The sequence below is a fragment of the Equus quagga genome, chromosome 16 (genome assembly GCF_021613505.1).
Source record: "Equus quagga isolate Etosha38 chromosome 16, UCLA_HA_Equagga_1.0, whole genome shotgun sequence".
Taxonomy (NCBI): domain Eukaryota; kingdom Metazoa; phylum Chordata; class Mammalia; order Perissodactyla; family Equidae; genus Equus; species Equus quagga.
Genome location: NC_060282.1, coordinates 12865196 through 12889747, shown reverse-complemented (window position 1 = coordinate 12889747; position 24552 = coordinate 12865196).

Sequence of the window (24552 nt, the reverse complement as noted above, 5' to 3'; positions counted from 1 at the left end):
AAATAGTCTCTGATTCAACCAGTGATTAACCATTATTCACAAAGCAAAATGAGCCTGCCCTGTCACATCATAAATTTAGTGTAATCTCATCTTGCTTCACTTTTTTCTCCACAGTTTTATTCTAATTTCTATCGTGTCCCATCTCAGCACAGACCCCAAGAGATGTACGCAAAGGAACTTAAGAAGAGACATTTTCTGCCAAACTGTTTCTTTGGGAGATGATGAGAATGACTGAGCAATGCAGTAATTGACGGTTGTTAATATCAGAACACAATTAGAAGCGGTCTTCGGGGGAAGTCATGAGATTTGCCATTAATCCCCATCTTGAATCAAGTCAAGACTTGCCATTAAAAGGCAAACCCAAACAATCCTGGAAAAGAAGGAAGTTGGCTGTGGAGGATGTAATATAGGCAGTATGTGCTTGGGAGATCAATGGTCATTTGGAAGGCTTTCTAACTAGAGTAACGGTAAATCCTGGAAGTGAATCATTCCTCAGGGTGATGGTTGTTAAGAAAGCTATGTAGTAAATTCCTCCCTCCACCATGCATTTCCAGTCACTAAAGTCATCAGGTTGCCCTGAAGACCCCTCTGCTATTGTAAAGGGCCCGCTGTGACTCACAACCAACCACGTCTCATCTGAATTGCGTCTTCAGCCTCCTTTCCCACAGTTCCCTGCTCACCTTATGTTCAAAATTGCTGCCGCTACAGTTTCTTTTACAACTGTGCTGTGTGCCTGAAAACTTCTGTCCCTTCCTTCTGTTCCCCATAATTCTTCCTGGAGTGGGTGCTAATCATTTCTCAAAATTCCTCTCAGGTGCCACCCTTTTGGGGAAAATGGCTATAAGTATATCCCTGCCAATGTCCCTTATAGCAGCTTTTCTCAAATTTTAAAGTGCAAATAAGTCACCTGGAGATATTGGTAATATGCAGGTTCCTATGCATAGGGTTGAGGTGGAGGACTGCATTTCTGGCACATTCCTGGTGATGTGGATGCTGCTGATCTATGGACCACACTTGGGGTGCTAAGCCTCTGGAGCTCAGGAGCACCTCTGCTGAGCTCTTAGCTCACCTTGTGCGTTGAACTCTTTCCAAGAACTCTTTTTGCAATGCTTCATTTACATTTTTATCTCCACCAATAAATAGGGGCACTTGAGTCAGAAACTACCAATTTTTCAGTTGCAAATGACAAGAATCCAGCAGAACCTGGAACAAGGAAAAAGGAGAGGGATGTTTCGGCTCAATCAATTGAAATAAAAAGTCTAGAAATGTCTAGCTTCAGGCACAGCTGGATCCAGGGGCTTAAATAATGCTGTCAATGCATACTTCTTTCCCTCTCTTGGCTCTATTTCGTGTAGGTTTCTTGATTAAGAAGCGAAAGTGGGGGCCGGCTCCGTGGCTGAGTGGCTAAGTTTGCGTGCTCTGCTGCGGCGGCCCAGGGTTCGGATCCTGGGTGCAGACATGGCACCGCTCATCAGGCCACGTTGAGGTAGTGTCCCACATCCCACAACTAGAAGGACGAGCAACTAAGATATACAACTATGTACCGGGGGGCGGGGGGGGGGGGGGGGGGGGGGGGGGGGGAGAAAAAAAAAAAAAAAAAAAAAAAAAAATTGGCAAAAATTGTTAGCCCAGGGGCCAATCTTTAAAAAAAAAAAAAAAGAAGAAGTGAAAGTGATGAGCTGAGCAAGCTCAAGAAGAAGAAATGTACTCTTTTCCAGGTGACCACAGAGTAAGCAGAAAATAGGGTAAATAAACAATTACTAATCAAAGATATGAGTCCAATAACAGAGACATGTTCAGGGTGCAATAGAGTCGGAGGTCATAAGGAACTTACTCAACCTAGAGAATTCAGGGATAGTTGATGGGAAAGGATTAGGAGAGCCCTTCCAGAGGAAGTCACGTCAAACTTTGACCCTGAAGGATGACTATTAGTTTCCTAGGGAAGAACATCCAGGCAGAACTCACCTTGTACGCCTTCCTTAGCAACTCCATTAATAATGTATATAAAAATTGGCAAAGTCAATTGGATAGCCAGATAGCTAAGATTTGTAATGCCAAATATCAGGGTGTTTGGAAATATCTAAATGATCTGATTAAGATCATGAAATCTTAATGCTGGTAAGTTAAACACCACCTAATCTTTCTTATTTTACAGATGAGAAAATAGAGACCCAGAAATTTGATATGATCAAACGTTTATTGACTCTTCTGAAGACAATAATAATTCCTCTGCTGTATTTCCAAATACCCAGGTGCATGGAGTAATACTAACACAACCATAATTTCAGAGCTCAATAAAATAACTCTTCCAACGGAGACAACCTTCCTTCTAATCAAGCTTTTTACAGGCAAAGAAGTTTTCTAAGAAATATATCCCTGCACATTTGGAAAAGACTGCAAAAGTGATAGTAGAAAAAAGTGTCATGAATTCATTCAGCAAATATTTCAAGCACATATGTCAGGGGGCAGGCACAGTGCTAGAGAATTTGAAAGGGTTACGAAAATAAATAAGCAGTCGACTCTGCCTTGCAATGGGAATCACTACTGAGAAGTTACTTTCAGAGAGATTAAAAATTCCCAAAGCTAGAGCTTTAAAACAGAGAATAAAAGGATTGAGAGCAAAGTTACATTTTAAGTATGTTAAATTCATTCAATTCAAAGATCCCAGAGAACAATTCAAACACATCTGCATACGTGTGGACATACGAATGAGGCAACTGAGCTCACGGTTACACTTATTAATCTTGAACCCAGAGTTTCTGGATGCCAATCTCAGTCCCATCAAGAGCTAAGTGTATGACATGTGACAAATCATTTAACCTCTTCTGCCTTAATTCTACAACGTGGGGACAATTAATTAGCTATATTTTATAATTGCTGTGAAAATTAAATGAGATCATGCACGTGAAGTGTTTGGAACAGGTCCTAGATCACAGTAAGTGCTTCTAAGTGTTTGCTTTCATAATGATAGATGGTTCGGTCCTCCATTCCACCCTAAGAACATGTTCTCTCAAGTAAGGGTGAGGTGGCCTATGGGAATCTGTAGTTCCCTACACCTTTCTCAGCTCCAGATTGTCTCATGATGTAAGGATGTCAAGGATGTCAAACCTCTCGGAGTGTGATCCGTTGGTCCAGGGATGCATCAAGCCCTTAAATGCAAACCACAGGGATCTGGGTCTTTTTTAGTGTACACGATTTCCCCAGTGAGGCCTCACTTTAGCATCTTACTGCTGGTAAGCTGTAACTCTAATGTCTCAAATTAGCATGATTATGGGGAAGGGCCCTGGACCGGGAGTCAAAGATTTATATTCTTGTTCTAACTCAGCCATGGCCACTTTCTGTGATCTGAGGCAAATCACTCAACTCAGTGTCTCATTTTCTCCTCCTATAAAATAAGGATAATATCAACCTCTGTTTCTCTCTCCTGAGGCCGCTGCCAGAATCAAATTAATGTAAATATTCTTTGAAAATAAAAGAAGGAAATTAAGGAGGAATGAGGCAAGCAAAGAAGGAAGGTAGGAAGGAAAGGAGGGAGGCAGGGAGGAAGGAAATGAAAGCAAAATGTTGTCCACGGCAGGGCTACAAACACTGATGGTGCATGAGTTCCCATTGCCTGTGAAATAAATTCCAAGCATTATTATTGCTATGCAAAGAGAAGAGCAAAGATGTTGAAATAACATTGTTAGGAGAAATTGCAACTCCCCCTCTTTTGGGTTTACCAGGGGCATCCATTGGAGTGATACACTTGGCCTCTCTTTTCTCTCTCATCCAATCTCCTCTCTTCCCACTGCCCCCACTCCTGCAAGAAGAATGGTAAGTTTGGAAGGAAAAGCAGGGATTACATTGCCCAACCTCTTCCGCTTTTCATCTGGAAACACAGCCTTTCTCTGCTTCAAGGGTCTGTAGGGAGAGGCCTCTCCTAGTCCAGGGCTTCAGAGATTGTATGAGTGAGTTGGCCTCAGTGTAAGGAAGCCCACTGGCCTCACAGACAGGCCACATTCCCCAGCTTCTCACTTTTCTCTTTTAGGGTAAAATGCCCCCAGCTAATTTGCATTCTGCTGTGCTCCCCCTGGGAACAGGGACATCCGCCTGCAGAAGCTGCTCACTTGGGACCAGTGAGGGGTGAGTAAGACACCCTCTGCTTTCTCTCTCCCTCCTATATTAGTTGTTATTAATGATTAATATTAGTCAACCCAAGTGATTATGTTATTATTATTCCTTGCCTTTGATATTAAATAACAATAAGAATTGCCATTATACTATGTATCCTCTATAACACTAATAATAGCAAAAAAAGATACTTTATTTTAGAATATTACTTTACAGTTTTAAAATGTTTCCGATTTATTAACTTACTAAATCTCAAAATAGACTATTAAGTGGTCGGGGAAGTTATTATGATCCTCTTATGAGGAAATTGAGGTTCAGAGAAGTAAAATGATCTTTGACAGCTGCCCAGCTGAAAAAACTTAAAGCAGGACTAGAAGCCAGACCTTGAGACTCCTTTTTAAACGTTCTTTCTCAAATGACAAGTTTATTCCATTATCTCCTCCTGGACCGAAAAAATTCAACCCCCCCCAAACAGCATACAGGAATACCCACTAAACACTCTTAGACTATACAATCCTAATTTGCTGGACTTTTGTAAGGATTACAGGATATTTATACATATATAAATACAGGATATTTATAAACTGAAAAGTGCTGGGCAAATGTAAGACATTATTATCCCATTGTTCTTATTTCAGATGTCTCCTGTTCCTGAGACTCATCACAAGTCTTTACAATGCTGGTGGAGTTTGGGTTAACTGATCCATTGTTTGTCTGTGGATTTCACATTTGTCAAGTATGAGAGAAACCAGACTTCATGGAGCAATTAAGCAATCATAAGCCTGGTCAGAGAAGATGTTTTGCTAGAAGCGATGGGAGCCAGACACATCCCGCTATGTGTAAATTACACGTATGTCGGCTTTGGAGACTGGATTACCCCTTTTTGTCTGCTTAGCTTGACCCTAACCCCGTAGACTTGACTCCTCCTTGGGCCAATAGCCCTCACTTGTATCTTCCACAGTTTTGGCCAATATGGCAATTCCTCATGCCTGTTAGGGAGTCTGGTCACCTTGACCTGGGCCAAGCCATTTACTGAATTTTATTTAAAGGCAGATGATTTGTTTTCCTCAATAAGCAAGTCTAATTTATGGAAAACCTTCAACAAGAAGAGGACTACACTCTACTCAGTTGGGAAAACTAAGACAACAAGCATCAATCTTTCAGTTAGAACTGCAGATGAGATGGTACAGTGGGAAGGGCACTGTGTCTTAAATCAGGAAGACCAAGTTTCCATTCCCAGCTCTGCATACAAAATTGAGATCAAAGTGTCTTGCATAAGAGCTACTTGTTGGCATGCTTTGTGTGTTCCAGGATCTATATTACTCTTTACCTAGCTAATTTCACAATGTCCCTGTTTAAATATGCATTCATCCAGTGAATATTTACTGAGCAACTACCATGTGGTAAGCATTGAACCAGTGGCACTGAGTCTGGCACTTATCATCCGTTTGGCAAGACACACACTGAACAAGAAAATACAAGTGCAGTGAGTATCAAGATGGAGTTCCGAGTTCTGTGGGACCATACCTGAATCAGTTCAACAGTCAGGGAAGGCCCAAGGGATGAGTAGAAGTTATCCAGGCAAAGAAAAGGGGTGGAGGAGGCACAGGGCATTCCAGGTGAAGTGAAAAGAAAGTGTGAAGGTTATGGGATAGGAAAGAGTATGTGACCCATTCAGGTACTGAAAAGAAAAAGTCTAGAATGGCTGAAGCACGCAAAAGAGGGAACGTGTAGGAGATGGGACTGGAGAAGTAGATGCAAGACTTTGTTGAGCATATGAAAAATTTTGGATTTTATGTACAGAGCCATAGAAAGCCATAAAAGGATTGTAAATTGGGGAGATATAGGATTAGATTTGGGGTTTTAAAAGTTCCCTCTGGCTACAAGTAGAGAATAGTTTGCAGCAGGGTGGGCAGAAGAAGATGCAGAGCAGCCGGAAGTGAGAAGATAGGTCATAGATTGAAATGGTGGGGAGAGAGAGAAGCAGACAGATTTGAGAAGTACCTGGTGCATAAGCAGCAGGACTGGATTGATGGCATGAGGAACGAGGATGCTCTAGAGAAGAGGCAAAAGTAATGCCCAAGGATGACACCTGAGCAGTTGGGGGTTCTATTTATTGAGGTTGAATAAACTGGAGAAGTAACAGGGTTTTTATGGAGGGAGAAGTGAGGATTGAGGACATGAGGAAAGAATATTGGAGCTAAGTTAAGAATAAATTACTCAGGCTTGTACAGTTGGTGAGTAGCAGAGCTGAAATTTAATCAGACAGAACTTCAAAGCCCCAGAGCTTTGCCACAATGCACTGTCTCTATGAACCTCTCTGAGCTTCAGTTTCCTCATCCGTAACATGGATATAATACCACCATCCTTGCAGATACTTACTAATGTTATTTATTTAAATTATATTGTTTTCCTAGGAGAGACTTTCCAATTACCTGGAGCTGCTTTAATAACTTCCCAATTTAATGACTTCCAACCATGAACACAGAGAAAGATGTCCAAGAAAATCGAAAAAAAATATTATTTGTGTGGAAAACAGAGAGCAGCATTTATTAGGTACTCTCTGCCTCCTCTGGCCACTCTGTACAATAATCCATTTAATATTTTTAATATTATCTCTGTGTATTTTCTGTAACTTTCATCTGTAGGAAGACACAAGGGAGAGACATGAATTTGCTTTGCATCTGTAAGTATATATCATAACTGGAGAAAAAGCCAAGCCACATCAGCCCAAGAGATTGATATCCATAGTGACATGGGTTGTTTGTGGATTTTTATAGATAAAAATGTTTGAGCCAGCCCTGATGGCTGAGTGGTTAAAGTTCAGCACACTCCGCTTCAGTGGCCCGGGTTTGGTTCCCAGGTGCTGGACCACACCACTCGTCTGTCAGTAGCCAGGCTGTGGTGGTGGCTCACAAAGAAGAACTAGAAGGACTTACAACTATGTACTCGGGCCTTGGGGAGGAAAAAAAAAAAGGGAGAGAGAGAGGAGGATTGGCAACAGATGTTAGCCCAGCACAAATCTTTCCCAGCAAAAATAAATAAATAAATAAATAAATAAATAGATAGATAGATAGATAAATAAATATTTTTTTAAATGTTTGACTAAAACTGAACTTGGATATTGTAGTCAATTCTTTGCCATGTGGCAAAGAATTAGGAAAAAAAGATTTCATTGATTGAGTCATTTGAGATCATCTGAGGTGACACAGCCTAGATTCACTTACGCAAATGTTAGATGACTCGTCAATAGGAAATTTCCTCTAATTCTTGCCCACTCCCGGCCTATGCCAGCCAGGTGTTCCCACCATTCTCCTGTGACCTTAGCCAAGGAATTAGCTCCTGTCCTATCCTCCTGGGACGGGCATGAGGAGGGAACACTTCCTCAGAACCAAGTCCTGAAGGTGCTGACACTGGAGTCAGCTGCCTAGTTTTTAGATGGCTGCTTTGAGTTCCATTTTCATCACAAGTCCTCTCTATCTCTGTGGTCTCTAGACCCAGCCTAGTTTCTTGCCAGCCCTTCACCTTGCCCTCATGTGTCTTTCTCTTATCTTCTTTTCCTCAGCTGTGGTGCCTGAGGGTACCTGAATGCCACACTCCCACCCAGCTCCCTGTTACTCCAGGTTCCACGTCCTTTCCCCTGCCTGTGTCTACTTCATATTTGCTTCCACAGCCTTGCCTCGCCCTGGCACAGCATCCTGTCCTATTTCTACAATGTGTCACTGTCCACAAGCCCAATGCTACCTTAGAGCAGTCCACAGGTTTCATTTTCCCCCCCAAGGGCTCAAATGATGACAACTGCCATTTCCAAGATACAGAGTTACCGCTTCCAGGGGTCTTCCCAGATCCTCCAGACTCCACCAGACTCCTCTGTACGCCCTCGAGCCCCCAGGTGTCCCCCTTATGACTTAACTCTATGGTGTTGAAAAGTCTACTTTACAGTGTCATCCCTACTAGGCCACCTGAGGTCAGAGAGGAGTCTTGCTCGCCTGTGTACCCCCAAAGCCTACTACAGTAGCTGGCAAGTAGGAAACCTCTGATATGACTCCGTTGACTAAACCCCTCACTTCTATAGAGCTCCAGAATCTCTTCAAACAGCAGAGCCTGTGTTGTAGCACATTGTAATATATCATATGGTATCACATCATAATGTATTATACTTTACAGAAGGCAGAGAAGTGAGTGCATGTCAATCAATGCTATGAATTGAGTATTTATCCTTCACATATTATTCAGATTTTTAAATACTCATCTATTTCATTTTGTCCTAAAGGAGGCAGTGAAAAGCTGTTGGAGGTAGCATAGTGTCTTAAAGCAGAAGGGTAGATGGTTTTCAGAACCCAATTCCTATCTCCTCACTCCCTCTCGAGGAAAACCATTTCCAGGATTAGAACAAACAAAACAAAAAGTGGCTTATATTTTCAAATCAATCAATCATTCTTCAACTTGCCAAGTTCCAGGGCCGTGGCTAATATATCTCATTTCAGGGTGAGAGGGCAAGAGCAAAGAGAGAAGGAAAGCTACATGTCACTTGGAGCATGTTAGGTTTGGGTAATTGTGTATTCAGTAAATGAACCATTAGATAATCTTAAGGTTTCTTTCAACTCCAATGTCATTGCAAGCAGGGAGATTCCATCAGACCCCTGGACCAATGCCCACATTGGACAGGCTCTGGGCTGGTTGCTGTGTGATCCGCACCCTACAGCTTTCTAGGGAGTCTGAGAGTAACGTACACTTGATCTTTCAGCTTAGTTCTTACTAGACCATTTCTTTCTACGTTTCTGTTTCTCTAATTTCCTCAAACACCAGCCTATGAAAAGCTATTGACTTTTCCCCTTTTGCTCTAGACAACTGGTTGGTTCAATTCTTCTTTTTTTTTAACTGTGGCGAGCCCCTCAACATGAGATCTAGCCTCTTAACAGAATTGTAAGTGCACAGTAAAGTATTGCTGACTCTAGGCACATGCAGTACAGCGGATTTCTAGAATGCATTCTTCTTGCATAACTGAAACTTTATACCTGGTGAATGGTGTTGAAGAAAGTTATGTGGTATAATGGAGACTGCGTTAGGCTGGAGGATTCGCGTCCTTTCTCCATCATGTGTGTCCCGGGACGGGTTTACTAATTCTCTTTGGCCTCAGTTTCTTCAAGGACAATAGGAGTATAATCCCCATTTCCCGGCCCCTCGCATGGTTGTGATGAAAGTTATATGAGACCACATTTGCCTTCACAAATATTATTACTACATATTTAAACACCCTGAGGTGCGACAATGCTAATGTGTTAGAACTATTTATATATTGGGAGGAATAACAGTATAGATCAAAAGTCAAAAACTGATGACTCATGGGGAACACCCAGTCACTAGATGTGTTTTATTTCGCCTGCATGGTGTTTTTATGTATTGAGGCCAGCACTTAAAAATAAGGAGATTTGATATTTAAAAAGAAAGAAAAAAACCAGAATTTCAGTTTCTCTTGGAAACTGCTGACCAAGCAACACAGGGCATGCTTTCCTGAGGGGAACCTTTGGCTGGGGCTGAGTAGCACCTGCTTTTTTGGATAAGTCATGAGCTCTACAATGAGCTGCAGTCCCCACCTGTCACACAGGTATATGTGCATTTGCACACAGCTGTTTCACTTATTTTAGTTAATGGCCTGGATCCAGTAGCCATTTTTCCCGTGGTCTCCTGGTGTAGCTAAAATAGAGCAAGAAAATCCTAGATTCAAATCCTGGCTTTTCCGTTTAACACCTATGTAACTGTAGACAAGTAATTCACCCATCTGAAATTCTCAGTCTTATCACTTTTAATATGGATCATTTAATATGTAGAATTCTGTGAGTTCTAGATTTATTGTTTATATAGTGGCAGGCACATATTCATTAAAAGAAGTTATATTATTTGAAATAGAATTCATACTGGAAGAAAATTACAGCCAAGGAAGGTATCTCTAATGGTGGAAATTCAGACTTTGGGAAGATATTTTCAGATAGAGCAATTTCAATACATAGCACCTGAATTTTATGAGTCCATATAACTGCTACTATAATTTCAATGGTTAATTTAGATAAATAACAGTCTGTCACAATAGCCAGGCTGTCTTTAACACTCAACTTTAATCTGTGATTAAAGGAGGCTTTGTGTGTGCACGTATGTGTGTGTGTGTGTATTTCTCCTTTCCAGCTCTTTGTGTTTTCTCATATTCTGTGCTCTTCTCAATCTGACCAAGACTTGATGCATCCCAACTTTCAGGATCCAGCTTGCAGGGCCACTTTCTGAGAAGTCCTAGCTGCCCCACCACCATCACCAGCACCGCAAGGTGCCTCCATAGCACCTGGAATTTCCCACTATCCTTAACAGTAATTAAACAGAGGAGTAAATTTTTTCACTTGTATCTCACTCAATATTTTGAGGCCCTCAGGGTCAAGAATGATGTCTGTGTTGATCGATTTTATGTGTCAAATGAGCTAGGCAAGGGTACCCCTGTATGGTCCAACATTATTCTAGATGTTTCTGCAAAGGTATGTTTTTGATGACTTTGAGTAAAGCAGATTACACTCCATTTGTGGGTGGGCCTCATCCAATTAGTTGAGGGCCTTAAGAGAAAAAGACTGACCTCCCCAACCAAGAAAGAATTCTGCCTTTGAACTTGAACTTCAAACTCTTCCCTGGATCTCCCGCTTGCTGGCCTACTTTGCCAGTTTTGAACTTGCCAGCCTCCACAATCTCATCAACCAGTTAAAATAAATCTCTCTCTCTCTCTCTCTCTCTATATATATATATATACATCCTAGTGATTTGTTTCTCTGGAGAATCCTGACAAACATAATGCCCTATTAACCTTTGTTTCTCCTGCAGGTATGACATAACAGCAGGCACTCAGGGGTTGTGGAATGAGGGAGTAAAAACATTGATATATGAATGAACAATGTTATGGAAAGAATTTTAAAGTGCATGAAACGTTAGGTGAATTCATCTCTAAGTTGTCTTCTGTCTTTAAAAATCTGTGATTCTGCTTCCATTTCCTTAGTGGAATACCTCTCTTCTCTGAAATCACAGAAAATTTAGGCCCTACCTCATATTCCTGCCTTGGGTGACAACCTCCCTTTAAATTGAGAATTCCTTGAGGGAAGAGAAATTTAAATGTTAACTCCTCCTGTTCTAATGCAGCACCTGAGACTTCATAGATACGCAGTGAATAATTCAATTGAATCAGATTGGATTGCGTTGAATTATTCCTGAAGGCTATCTCTAAGCGTTCCAAATGGGCCTCCCATACACCTCAGGTCTACTAATAAATAATGAGCTATTTTGCTCATTTGTCATATTTTCATTATTGTTTTAATGCATTGTATTGATTTTTGCATAACATTTTTAATAAAAACCCTCCTGAAGTCTCTCAATGCCGACCACCAGTAATAAATGTTAAAATAGATCGGGGCCTATTTGGAGGTTATTTTTTATTTTTCTTTTAATTAATTGAATAGTGATTAAATTAGTGAAAAAGAATCAGACTATATACATGGGAAAGTTCAAACTTAAAAACATTACATGGGCTAAATTAGTTTCCATTTGCTCAGTGCATTACTATTTACAGAACACTGCCCTATTTCATGACATTTAAACGACCTGGGCCACATACAGTATCCTTGTGAACCTCATTCCATGAGTCAGAAAACCGAGATCCAGAATTAGTAACAACTAACACTTCCATCAGGTCTACTATGTGCTAGACACTCTTATGTGTTTTAAATATGTGAACTCATTAATCTTCTTAACAATCACAAGAGATAGGGGCTCTCACTTTCCTCATTAAAGGTGGGAAGACAAGAGAGGTTAGGCAACCTGCCTGTGGGGGTTAATTTATGTGTCACCTGACTGGGTCACAGGGTACCCTGATATTCGTCTAAGCGTTTATCTGGATGTGTCTGTGAAGAAGTTTTTGCATGAGATCAGCATTTGCATCAGTGGACAGAGTAAAGAGGATTGCCCTGCCCAATATGCATGGGCATCTTTCAATCCTTGAGGGCCTGCATAGAACAAAAAGGCAGAGGAAGGGAGAATTTGACCTATCTTGCCTGACTACTAAACTGGGACAATGGTCTTCTCTAGCCCACAGGCTGAATCTCACACCATCAGCTCCTCTGGTTCTCAGGCCTTCAGTATTGGGCTGAATTACACCACAGGCTTTCTTGGACCTTTAACTTGCTGATGGCAGATCATAGGACTTCTCTTAATAGCATATATCCTATAAATATATATATTTTATACATAAACATATAGTATATGCATACGTATCCACAGACATATACACATATATATTATATATATATATATCTCCTATTGGTTCTATTCCTCTCGAGAACCCTGAGTAATACAATGTCCAAGGTCAGACATCCTAAAGTCACACAGCTAGCCAATTAGGAGCCAGAACTCAAACCAGATTTGTTGAGTCTAAAATCTGTGTTTCCCCCACACCAAGCTGTCCCTAGGTCGCTCCATCACACATGAAACACTCACGCAAAGGTCTATGGCGGTCAATGGGTTTGGCTCACATTTGCCCTCAGACTAAATAGCTTGGAAGCATCAGGTAAAAGATTCCCTTCACTATTCAGTCATCTTAGACTGATGAGACACAAAATCTGTCTTTTTTCCTTTCACCCACCGTGTTTGAATAAGAGTCATTGTTTTTACAGCCACAGATTGAGTCCTGAGCCCCAGTTAGCACAGCAACGTTGAAAAGGCGGCAAAGCAGAGGGCGGTCAGGCCAGGCTCTTAGCAAGAGTGTGGGCTCCAGTGTTCCATGCATTCAGGGCCTTGGTTACACTGGGGTTCGAGCAGCTTATCTTCAAATGATTCGGCAATTTTAATTGAAAGGCATGTTAGTCTTTTTGTTAAAAAATCCAAAAGAAAAAAAAAAAGTTTTTAAGTTTAAGGAATATTGTAGCTCCATGAGACCATTGAAAGTCTAAAATATTTCCCAGCAAGATCCATTTGTTCAGCTATTAATATACTTTATTATTTTTCCACTGTGGCAAGAACCTAGCTGTTCCTCTACTTGATATTTCTCTTAGATGGAAAAAAGAAATCATTATCATTTCAGGCATCGCAAAATTCTATTTTCCCTCAAATGAGCAGAAAATGGAAGCAGAAGCAGGCTTTGCTATGTGAAAAATCCAAATTGAGTGTGTAGGCATAGTCAAGTCACTGTTTTCCCACCTATAAAATTGAATTAAAAATCAGAAAAGACAAATTTACAAAACCATCCATTCAACCCTACGCTGAATAAGAATGTTACAAAGTACTTAGAACGAGTGACCTTCGTTTTTCAAAGTTTCATTCTGACATTCAAATGAAGATCAAAAATCTTAATGTAATTAGGATCTAAAACACAAATCTTAGCACTCAACACCCGGATGTATCTTTTATTGCCATTCTCTCCTAGTTAGGATGCAAGTTTCATGAACCCAGTAAGGTCATTGCTGATTCCCCCGAATCTAGAAGTCTGATTGTTGACCACCCAGAGTTGACCACCACTTTCCGGAGCCTGTTCCCATCCCCACTCCCAGAAAGAGGCCCTTGGAGTAAGGGAAACTGCTTGTCAGTCAGGCACAGGGAGCCTGCAAGACTCTACTCCAAGTTTGGCTTTCTGAATCATCTGCCCTTTCTCTGGGTCCCTATGTCTCTATTCGCCCTTTGCTCCTCAGGCCTTGGCTGCGTCTTTAGCTGGTTCACGTGTCAGGGCATCCTGACACAGCAGTCACTGTAGCGTCCCGAGAACTCTGCCTGAGCCATCTGGGAGCTTCCCGAAGCAGCAGGCTCCTAACTTTCCATGGACTGGAGGAGAAGTTTCACCCACAAAAAATGCTTCAGGACAATGGGACAAGGTGACCCCACTCACACGGGGGCTCCTGACCCAGCTGGAGACACTGCTTCAGCACACACCTCTGGTAGGGCTCCCCTGGGAACCGCAGTCTCCACAAGCCAATCACAGGGTCACTGCAACTGTAAGGGGGAGGAGGGCGAACCCAGAGACAAGGCAGAAATGAAACAGACTGAGGGAGGGAGCACAGAACCATCGTTAAAACAAAATGAAGGCAGAACGAGAGAGACCCAGGAGTCTCCGAATTCTACTAGCTGATTCTAATTCCAGCCCTCCTCTGTCTCTATCTTCGTCTTTCTACAGGGCCCTCCCAGAGCACTGTATCCACCCTTCACATCCCCTCCCCCACAGTTTATCCCTCTTTCCCTGCCAAGTTGCGCCTCTCTGCCAGCAAACCCAACATAAGATGTGGCCTCTTTACAGGATAGCTCCACGCTGATGCCAGGTCTGGCCTCCGGAGCACTTGCCCTAATAAGACTTGCAAGCAGGCAAAGGCGCTTGCTCAATTAAGGGACAGCTTTCATTCCAAGAAGGCCACCCTGGCAAAGCCCCAAGTGCTCCAAAATCCACCCCACCCGCAGCTTTGATGCTCTGATTATCCTATCATCAGATCAATAGCCCATCTGTTCCTTGGCGTAGGCCAAGCCATTCTGCGCTAAATTAAAACAGATAGGATCAATCCGCGGTTAATTTCTCCCAACCAAACAATTTATCTCTGTTTTGGATTCTCTTGGAGGGTGAATTATATAATCCCGACACACCATTAGGGCTCTCTGACCAAAGAAAGCCCTGCTACAATGGCTGCCTGCTCTCTTTATTAACAGCTGAACAGTGTGACAAAGCCAGAGATTTACCTGGGAACGTTACACAGAACTTTGCTGAACCTTCCAAAGTCTCTGCCAGGGCACCTTGAAGGAGATAACATGCACGTGAATACCTGTGCATGTTAATCATCTTGGAGGAGGAATTGAACCCAAATTTGATAAGCTGAGCATAAGCCTCAATTTCTGAAGACTCAATTGCCATCATTGGTGAATAATTTTTTCTCTGCTTAAGGTAAAAATCAGGATACCAAAATGTCAATGGAAATAGGGTTTAAGTCCAAGGAGCAAACTGGAAGTAGGGGGTGGGGTATATATATTGATAATAATAGGTGTTATTAATACTATTTTTATTCGGCACTTATATGCTAACCTGTGTCATGCTAAATGCTGTGAAAACTGAGCTTTGGAGAGGATAAGTGACCTCGAAGATCACAGAATGAGTAGGTGGTACAGTCAGGACTTATTACCAGGAGGCAGGCACAGAGAGAGCCCTACCAGTCATTAGACTATTGGAGTACTTCCATGCTGGTTGGTAAACAGCAGCTGCCCCAAGCCCCTATTTCCCCCATGTAAACCCAGCATGCTCAAACACATTTAGTTCCTAAACCAGAACACCTGGCCCTCCCTATGACATGGTAAATCCACACCTGGTTAACACCTGGTACCTTAGAACATCTCCAGGATGCTGCCCCATGGTCAGGACCAATATCCATAACAGTTGTTAATATTTTGATTACTTCCAGTAATGCCAAGATTTATTCTCATGATGCCTGACTTCCAAACTCATGCTCTTAAACAGAATGTCCCCAAGAGGCAAGAGGACCAATGGAAGAAAGTCTGGAGGATGCTAAGGAGAGAAGGAGGATGAATCTGGTAAAGCACCCATGAGATCAGTTAGGCCCACCAGTGGTTCAGCTCTCTGGGAGAGGTTTCTGCAGTAGAGTGAGAATCATAATAACTAATACCTATTGATGTCTTTCCATACGTCTGGCACTACGTGAGCACTTACAATTCCTATTTTATTTGGTTTCCTTGAGAAAGCTACTATTGTAGTATCTGACAAGGAAAGGTAGATAAGGAAATGCAGGTGAAGAAAGTTACTATTATCCAGATGTGCAAAGAGGTTGAGCAACTTACCCAGTGTCATAGGGTTAACAAGAATGGTGCCAAGGCTCAGACCCAGGCCATTTAGCTTCAGAGTCCCGGCTATCAGCCAGTCCACCATATTGTTTTCTAGAAGGAGGAAAGAAAAGGCAAAGAAGGTCCTTCACAGAGTGAAAGAACAGGCAAGTGAGTCATCTCAGAGACTTGCTCCTCGTGTTCAGCATCAAGGCTGCTTGTCCTAGACACAAAGATGTGAGCAGAGTAGTGACCCTCACAGAGAGAGTATTCCGTCTTGACAGACAAAACGTCCCAAACCTCAGTGTTGACACCCAGATTCTTTGGACAGTTGTGCCAATACTGTAGTAGGCAACATTTTCTGTATTTGCCTACCAGAATCCACTCCTCCTTATTCTAGAGACATCACCTTGATTTCCATTGATGTACCATCCTTCCTATGGTCTTAGTAACATGACCCAGGTCCAGCAATCAGAGAAGGCTTCTCCCTGCTTCTACCTGAGCGAGAGATTCCTGGAGACATTATTTGGAGCAGCTGGACCCAGCTATGTCTGAGCCAGATGCCCTGAACTTTTCAGTTAAGAAAGTCTCTCTTTTCATTAAGACAGGTCAAGTTGAATTTTTGTCACTTAAAACAGAAAGAGTCCGGTATTATACAACTCTATAATTCACAGAGGGGAAAATTAAGAACAGTTAAGACCAATTTGCTGAGATCTGGAAGCCAAGCTCACAACAATTTGATGAGGAACACCACTCATGAGACAGCCCAAGGAGTAGTGGCTCTATTTTTACCTATCTCTGGTCAATCTACCAGACTGATCCAGCCCAAGAAACATCCTTCATAACTAGCTTAAGTGGTAAAATAGTCTACAATCATCAACTTTTAAAAGGCTTCAGCAGTAAAAATGACAGAAAGCTTTTTAGGGAAGAGGAAGGAAGGGAGAACAGCAGAGACTGAGCTCATGGGGGGAGACCAGCAAGCAGCAGGATATCGACAGCCTCTTTAATGGGAGACTCCAAAGGCAGTTTCTCGATGTGCAATGTTACCCTGGATCAGTCTGGGCCAGTTGGGAAAACAGATGTTAACAGAGAAAATTAACATGGGGAATTGGTTAAAAAGTTATTGAAGGACTGAGAAGTCAAAAAATAGGAATGCTAATACAAGAAAAATACAGCAAGAAGCAGCTGCCTTAGGACTGATTAAAGGGAAGAAGTTGGGGTTATCAGAAGCCAGAACTCGGAGAAGTGGCTGCGTGGAGCTGGGACTCAGACCCTCTGGACAGGGGGTACTGCCTGCTTGCTTCTTCCCTTCAAGAGCTTGGAGCAAGCGCCCTGTAGAACTGCATTTCAGTCCTGTGAGGAAGGATGCTTCTCGGCTCCCTCTTAGGAGTGCAATGAAACTCTGACCATGTGGACCGAGGCTGGAAACTGGAATTAACTGCTGCTACTGAGATGGAGGACTGTGCTGGGATAGCAGGAAGAACAGCCACAAACAGAAAGAAGCAAGTCCCACTCCCTCTTCCCACTTTCTGGTTTCTCTCCAGTCCCCTGGTTGGGAAAAACTAACAGGGAGCCAGCAACAAGGGAGAAATAGTATTTGCAGATTCCAAACCCTCGCATTGCAAAGCAGAATATGGAATTATGGACTTGAAGCCGAGAGACAATGGCTTAAAAATCAGCATATACCCACTCATCCAAAAGTAGTCTGCCAAGCAAGGTGGCAGAATCGTCCTGAACGCTATTGTCTCAGATAAAATAATACTGATGTCAGCTAACATTTATTGAATACTTGATCTATATAAAGCCCTGCACTATGCACATAACACAGAATAGATTATTAATATGATTATTAATAGATTATTAATATGTCACAACCCAAGGTGTAGACACCATCATGATTTTGATTTTATGGACAAGAAAACTGAGATCAATTATGTTTTCCATGCCACTCAGAATTCAAGTCTTTTGACCCCTAGCCTATATACTTGGATATTACAAGAAGCAAGTCTAATTCACTTCTTCTAAGAAGATTTTCCAAAATGCCATTGCCCGCTAGATCTAATTTCTCCCTCCTTCATATCCCCACTATAGGTTATTGTGTCTGTCCTTTGTTGACTTTAGTTAAATAAAGTCTGTACAGCCTTTGATTGAAAACCCAGGTCCTTCTGGCTCTCTCCTAACTGAGAGACTGCACTTGTCTATGCACAGACTCCTTAGTAATATTTCCTTTATTCATGAAACCCCCTTCCTTGTCTCCTCCTCTATTCAGTATATTAGGTGATATAAACTTTATATGGATTACAGCCAATGCACATACACAACCAGCCCTGGAAATGTTCGGGAACTACCCATATCCCACACTGGACATCAACAAAGCCAAAGATGACCCAGGGTTCTCTAAATCATTTTGTTGATCATCTAACTGGGTTGATCTCAGATAGACTGGGTAATGTGCCCAGTTATCCCAACCATAAGACAAGGAAAGGATCTTAGGTCAACTCTACCCAAACTCCAGTAGGAAAAAGTTCTTCAGTTTTTTTCTGCTGTTTCTTTATTTTACATGTCCTAAATCATAGCTTTCCCTGAGATCAGAACTAGGATACTTAGGGCCATGAGTGGCCAATGTCATATCTGGCCTTGGCATGGGTGTTGGCTAAAACACAAATGGTGCTGGAGATCCAGCTTAGCCTCAAAAGCCTATGGTTTTGTTATTCCTGGTCCTCTGGATGCCACAAGCACGTATCTAACATTCAAGGCAAGCCGATCTCATGACGAGCAGTAAAATGACCATGGGAAAACCAGGCCAACAGAGCTCCATGATCCACAACTAATTCATTCAAGGTCACAGAAACCAATACATCATTTAGACAAGCCATTGACCTCCATGCCCCTCAGTCTGACCCTCTCCAACACAATGTCACAATTATTGATTACGGTTATGCTGAAAACCTAGAGAATCTTCGACTGAGGGTCAAAACCCTGGGTTCTAGGCCTGTATCCAAACCTGCTCTATCACTCTGGGCAAGTCACTTCCCATCTCTGAACTTTCCCATGCAAAACAAAATCCTTAGACCAATTCTAATTATTTGGGTTTCTTTGATTCCATCACCCTGGGGGATACAAATACAAATGCAAATGCCTCCATCCCTTAAGAACAAAAAATCTCATTGCCTTTGACAAGAGTCATGTACATGGAACTGATGATGGTGGAATCATGGAGTCACAGAGCCTGAAGGAACTCCTATTTAGAGAATGAGACAATCTAGTTTCCTTGAACAGAAGTGTTTAGCCCAAGGTCGTAGTATGGGAGATTTTGGACTTCAAGTCAGCTCTCTAGACTGCCAATCCTGTGTTTTTTATTCCACACTCACTTCTTCTTGGCACATGAGTCAGAGTTCAGTGACAATGCACTATCATTCACCAGTCCCTTTCTATAAAAAATACCTAAAACTGTAAGGCAACAGATAAGCAATATTTATTCAACAAATATTTATTAATTGCTCACTCAAGTTTTTCTTCTAATATTAGCAGTCAAAAATATAGCCAATGCTCAATCAAGAATCTGTGTTTGGGGGCGGGCCCAGTGACGTAGTGGTTAAGTTCACACACTCCGCTTTGGTGGCCTGGGGTTCATAGGTTTAGATCCTGAGTGCCGACCCACACACCACTTGTCAAGCCATGCTGTGGTGGCATCCCACACATAAAATGGGGGAAGATTGGCACAGATGTTAACTAAGGGACAATCTTCCTCAAAAAAAAAAGAGGAAGATTGGCAATAGATGTTAGCTCAGGACCAATCTTCCTCACCATAAACCAAACAACAAAAAAAAGAATCTATGTTTCAGGCACTGATCATCAGCTTGTCTCTCTTTGGTTGTACAATTATTTGCTTGCAAGAGTATGAATTATAGTAACCACCAGGAATGTGGGATTTTTGCTGGCACTAAGCTAATGTCTTTGGTGATACTAGAAACAGAGTTAACTTCTTCCTGCTTCCTTTAATCCCTGTCAGAATTCAATTCCAAAAATCTTCCAGAAACCCATTCTAGGTAATGATATCAAGTGTTTGGAACTGATTGATAAAAGTAGAGTTGGCCCAGTGGTTGGATCAAACTCTACTCCTTACAGTGAGGATAGAGCTGCTTAAGGGAACAATTGCTTGAGGGAGGAGGAGCCTCCACTTAGCAGGTGCTAGAAAGCCTGAAGCTCAAGGCAGAAATGCCCGTCTGAAAGTACTCCTCAAGTCAGTTATCTCTATGGTGTTCTTTTTCCAATTCACAGTTAAAAATCAGACATTTATTCACTCAACAAAAACTTTTTTGCGTGCCTAATATGTACCAAGCACTATTCCGATTCTAGGAACACTGTGGTGAGTGGAAGACGCTGGCTCCCACCTCCCCAGAACCTATGTTCTCCTAGCACCTCTGGGAAGCCTTAGGACGTGCTGTCTCTCATTAGAGCCAAGCCCATCCCTCTGCCCTTGGGTCTCCTGTGGCACTATGCTCCTCACTTTGGACAGCTCCTTTCATGTTGTATTTTCAGTAAGCTTGCTGTCTCTCTCCCCTTCTGGACTTGGATCACCTCAAGGACAAGTACCGAGATTAGTTTTCTCCATATCCTGTGTACCTAACATAAGATCTGTCATATAATAAGCACTCAATCCTTGCCTTAACTGTCTAATTTATTTTTATCTTGATTTCAACTCTCCCTGCTGTGGTTAGACTGGCCTAAACTCTCCCCATGACCCCATGTTCCCTCACCCACCAAGAATGGCACCATGAAGCAGACAACAGGTTAACAATAATTTTATAGTCTTGGAAGCATACACTGCTTCACAGTTTATATGGCCAATTCACATGTATGATTTTGTGCCATCTTCTTGAAGCTTGAAAGGACAATTGTCCAGAGAGAAACATGTAAGACTCAATGGAAACAGGAAGCTACTCTTTGGCCAAGGCTGTAGCTAAGTGAAGAAGAGAGAGACGCAATGGTTAGAGATCGTTGAAAAGTCACTTCCCATCTCTCTAGTTGATTTTTACAGTAGCTTAGTTTGCTCAGAAGACAACAACATCATGTGGTCTTTGCCTTCTTAGAAGACTCAAACTGAAATTATCATGGCCACTAGACATAGAGGCCAGTTGGGAATGGAGATGACTGCTGGGGATGGCAAGGGTGACAACTGATCATGTCAAAGTTTTAACAGAAGGAAAAGTGGGAGGCTAAACCTGCACACAGTCCCCGGTTCAGTCTACATTCCCACTCGGAAAAAGAACTGTCAGTGGTTGAGGCTGAGAAGACTAAGCACATAGATGGGTTCTCCACAAATTTTCAAGGTCAAAATCAGCCCTCATAATAGTGAATATATGGTTTATGTGGGATTCTTGATAAACTCCTGGTTATGTCATTACGCTATATGTCTTGTCTTTTATTTCAGATCATTCTAGCGGGGCAGATGAACAGGTATCTTGTCTCCAAGGACTAATCCATTAATTATACAAGCTGAGAATATTGGCGAATGAGGGCAGAGATAGAGCTACTAAATGCATAACAACCATATAAGCTAGGTGTTAATTGTCCCTATTTAAAAATGAGAAAAGTGAAACTTGAAGGTGTGTCTTGCCGAAGAGCACAGCTTATAGGAGACGAAGCCAGCAAATAGACCTGAGACGACTAAATTTAAATCTCACCCTCATCTCTACACAGTCCCAAGGCAATCTTCAGCAACTCTCGTGTTCAACAAACATTTATTAAGAGATGCCTTTATGGAACTTTGTGCTCGGGGAGTTAAAAGAAAGAGAAAACCATGGCTGTCCCTTCCCAATCAATTAATGCATCCAGAACGTTAACTTACACCTCCCTAATAGATTAAACTCCTCAGGCACAGTCGTTCACAGACAGAAAAAGATTGATACGATACATCCAAAAAATAAAAAAGGCTTCAATTGGCTGTCAGAACTTTAATTAAAACACTTATAGATCAACTTCACTGCAGCAAATTGTCTGTGCCACTATTACTATAGCAAGATGGATGTTCACTGGGACAACAGACAGAGAACTCTCCCCTGGACTAATGTGTAATTTCATAGCCATTGATTTTTTACTTTGAAAATTCTTCCCTGGCTCTTGAGAATTGCAACTTGTTCTGGGTGACCTGGCAGCAATGTTACTTGTTTCTTTTATTATGAAAGTGGAAGACCATTTCCTAAGCCCATTCATATTTTATCTGCATTGCCCTGACTCAGAACCAAACTGAAGTTGTGTGGGATTGTTGAAGGCCTTGGTTGGAAGCTTCTGAGGGCAAAGGGTGAAGAGAGGGGGTTCGAGTAGGGAAAAGGAAATGTACAACAAAAGAGAAAGACTGGAGGAAGGAAATGAATAAGAAATAAGGGAGAGAACTTGGAAAGATGGGTCGAATATTTTTGATAACATTGCTATTAACATCTGAAAATAAACTCATTTAAATTACAATAAGTAAAAAATCATGACAAATTAATTGAAAGAAATTTAAATCATTCATCTAATTCGCTGAACAATGTGGCCTCAAGGTAACGGCTTATGGGTGATTTTCCTGTTTATAATTTCAAAATTTTCTAAATTGAGATTGTTTTCTTGAACCGAGTAAAAATAGCGAAAAAAAAAAAAAACTTGTTTACTTTGTTTAGTTGTTTAGTTTGTTTAGTTTGGGGGAAACCCCACTCAAATTCAACTCCTTCTGACACATCCAAAACCAACATCCTCATCCATTGGTCCTCAACTGGGGGAGACTCTACACACAGGTGACATTTGGCAATATCTGGAAACATTTTGGGTTGTCACATGGCTGGGGAATGCTACTGGCATCTGGTGAGTTGAGGCCAGGAATGATGTTAAACATCCTACAACACACAAGACAGTCCTGGCAACAGAGAATTATCCAGCCCAACATGTCAACAGTGCTGAGGTTGAGAAATCCTGTTCTAGTCCAAGGGACCATCACCTCTCAGCTGGATTCCTGCAGGAGCCTCCTAACTCATTCTCTACTTCTGTCTTTCTTCCCTTTAGCCTATTCTTCACGCAGAAGCCAGAGGGAGGTCAGATCATGTCGCCACCTTGTTCAGACCTCCCTGGTGGTTTCCCATCACGCTTAATATAAAAAGCAAAGCCCTTTAATACATCTGCTTCTATGACCACATCACCCATCACTGGTCACTGGCCCCTCGCTCAAGCTGCCCTAGCCACACTGGTCACCTTGCTGTCTCCTGGAAGTGCCCAGCACCCACAACCCCTCAGGAGTTTGTGCTTGCTATCTTATCTCCTTAGGTCTTCATAGGCTTATTCTTAGTTCATTCAGACCTTTGCTCAAATGCCACCCCATCTGAAAGGTCTTCCTTGATTACTCTATCAAAAGTATCACTCACTCTCCATCCCATTATTCTGCCTTATTTGTCATGTATATATATACATGTATTAATCAAAGTTCTCCAGAGAAACAGAACCAATAGGACACATATGGTAGATAGAAAAATAGTAGATAGATAGATAGATAGATAGATAGATAGATAGATAGATAGGAGAGACATTTTAAGGAATTGGCTCACGGAAATGTGCACGCTGACAAGTCCAAAATCTGCAGGGCAGGCTGGCAGGCTGGAGACTCAGGGAAGAGTTGATCCTGCAGTCTGGAGTCTGAAGGTGGTCTGGAGGCAGAATTCCTTCTTCTTTGTGAGACCTCTGTCCTTTCTCTCAAGCTTTCAACTGATTGGATGAGGCACACCCAAATGATGGAGGTAATCTGCTTTACTGACTTAAATATACTCATTTAAATGTTAATCAAATCTAAGAAATACAGTCACAGCAACATCTAGACTAGTATTTGACCGAAAACTGGGTACCATGACCTAAGTGTACACACAAAATTAATCATCACGTGCATTTTATGTATCTATTTTCCAGCTTCTCCATCAGAAAGTTAGTTCCACAGAACAGGAATTTATGGGTCTTATTAACTCTTATTCTCCTATTTGCCTAGAACAGTGCCTGCAGAAGGCCGGTATTCAATAAATATGTTGAACACATATTGATAAACTGTTTATCCTCAAAAAGTCAGCCTGCCTGATTGAATTGACTGGTTGCATGACTGAATCAAACAAGTCAGTTCTTAAAGCAGCCTGGTATAACGCAGCTGACACAGACTTCCCAATCTCTGAGGTATAAATTTAAATCCCAACTTAAACATCCAGTCATCCCCAAAGCCATGGCAATGGCCACACAGTTTCAGAAGTCAGGTAGTGGTGGGTGGACAAAAATAGATCCCTCCCCCCGCCACCAATGGTTGAAGAAGCAGAAGAGCTAAGTGCTGAAGCTGTGGATACGACACCAAGGAGCTGGGAATGTAAGTAGAGGAGTGAGAAGAAGCGTCTGCTTGCTTCTGAAGCAGGAAGCACTGCAGATGGAGAACGCAGAGCAAGCCCATATGGATTATGTTTAAAACCCTGCCACCGACCAGGGTAACCCCGAGTAGATTCCTTGACAGTTCAAGGATGCTTGGCCATGGGGGAGCAGCCATATGCTTGGTGAGCCACCTAATGTTGACAAATACAACCAATAGCAAACATAAAGAGGAATAAGAAAGCCCTC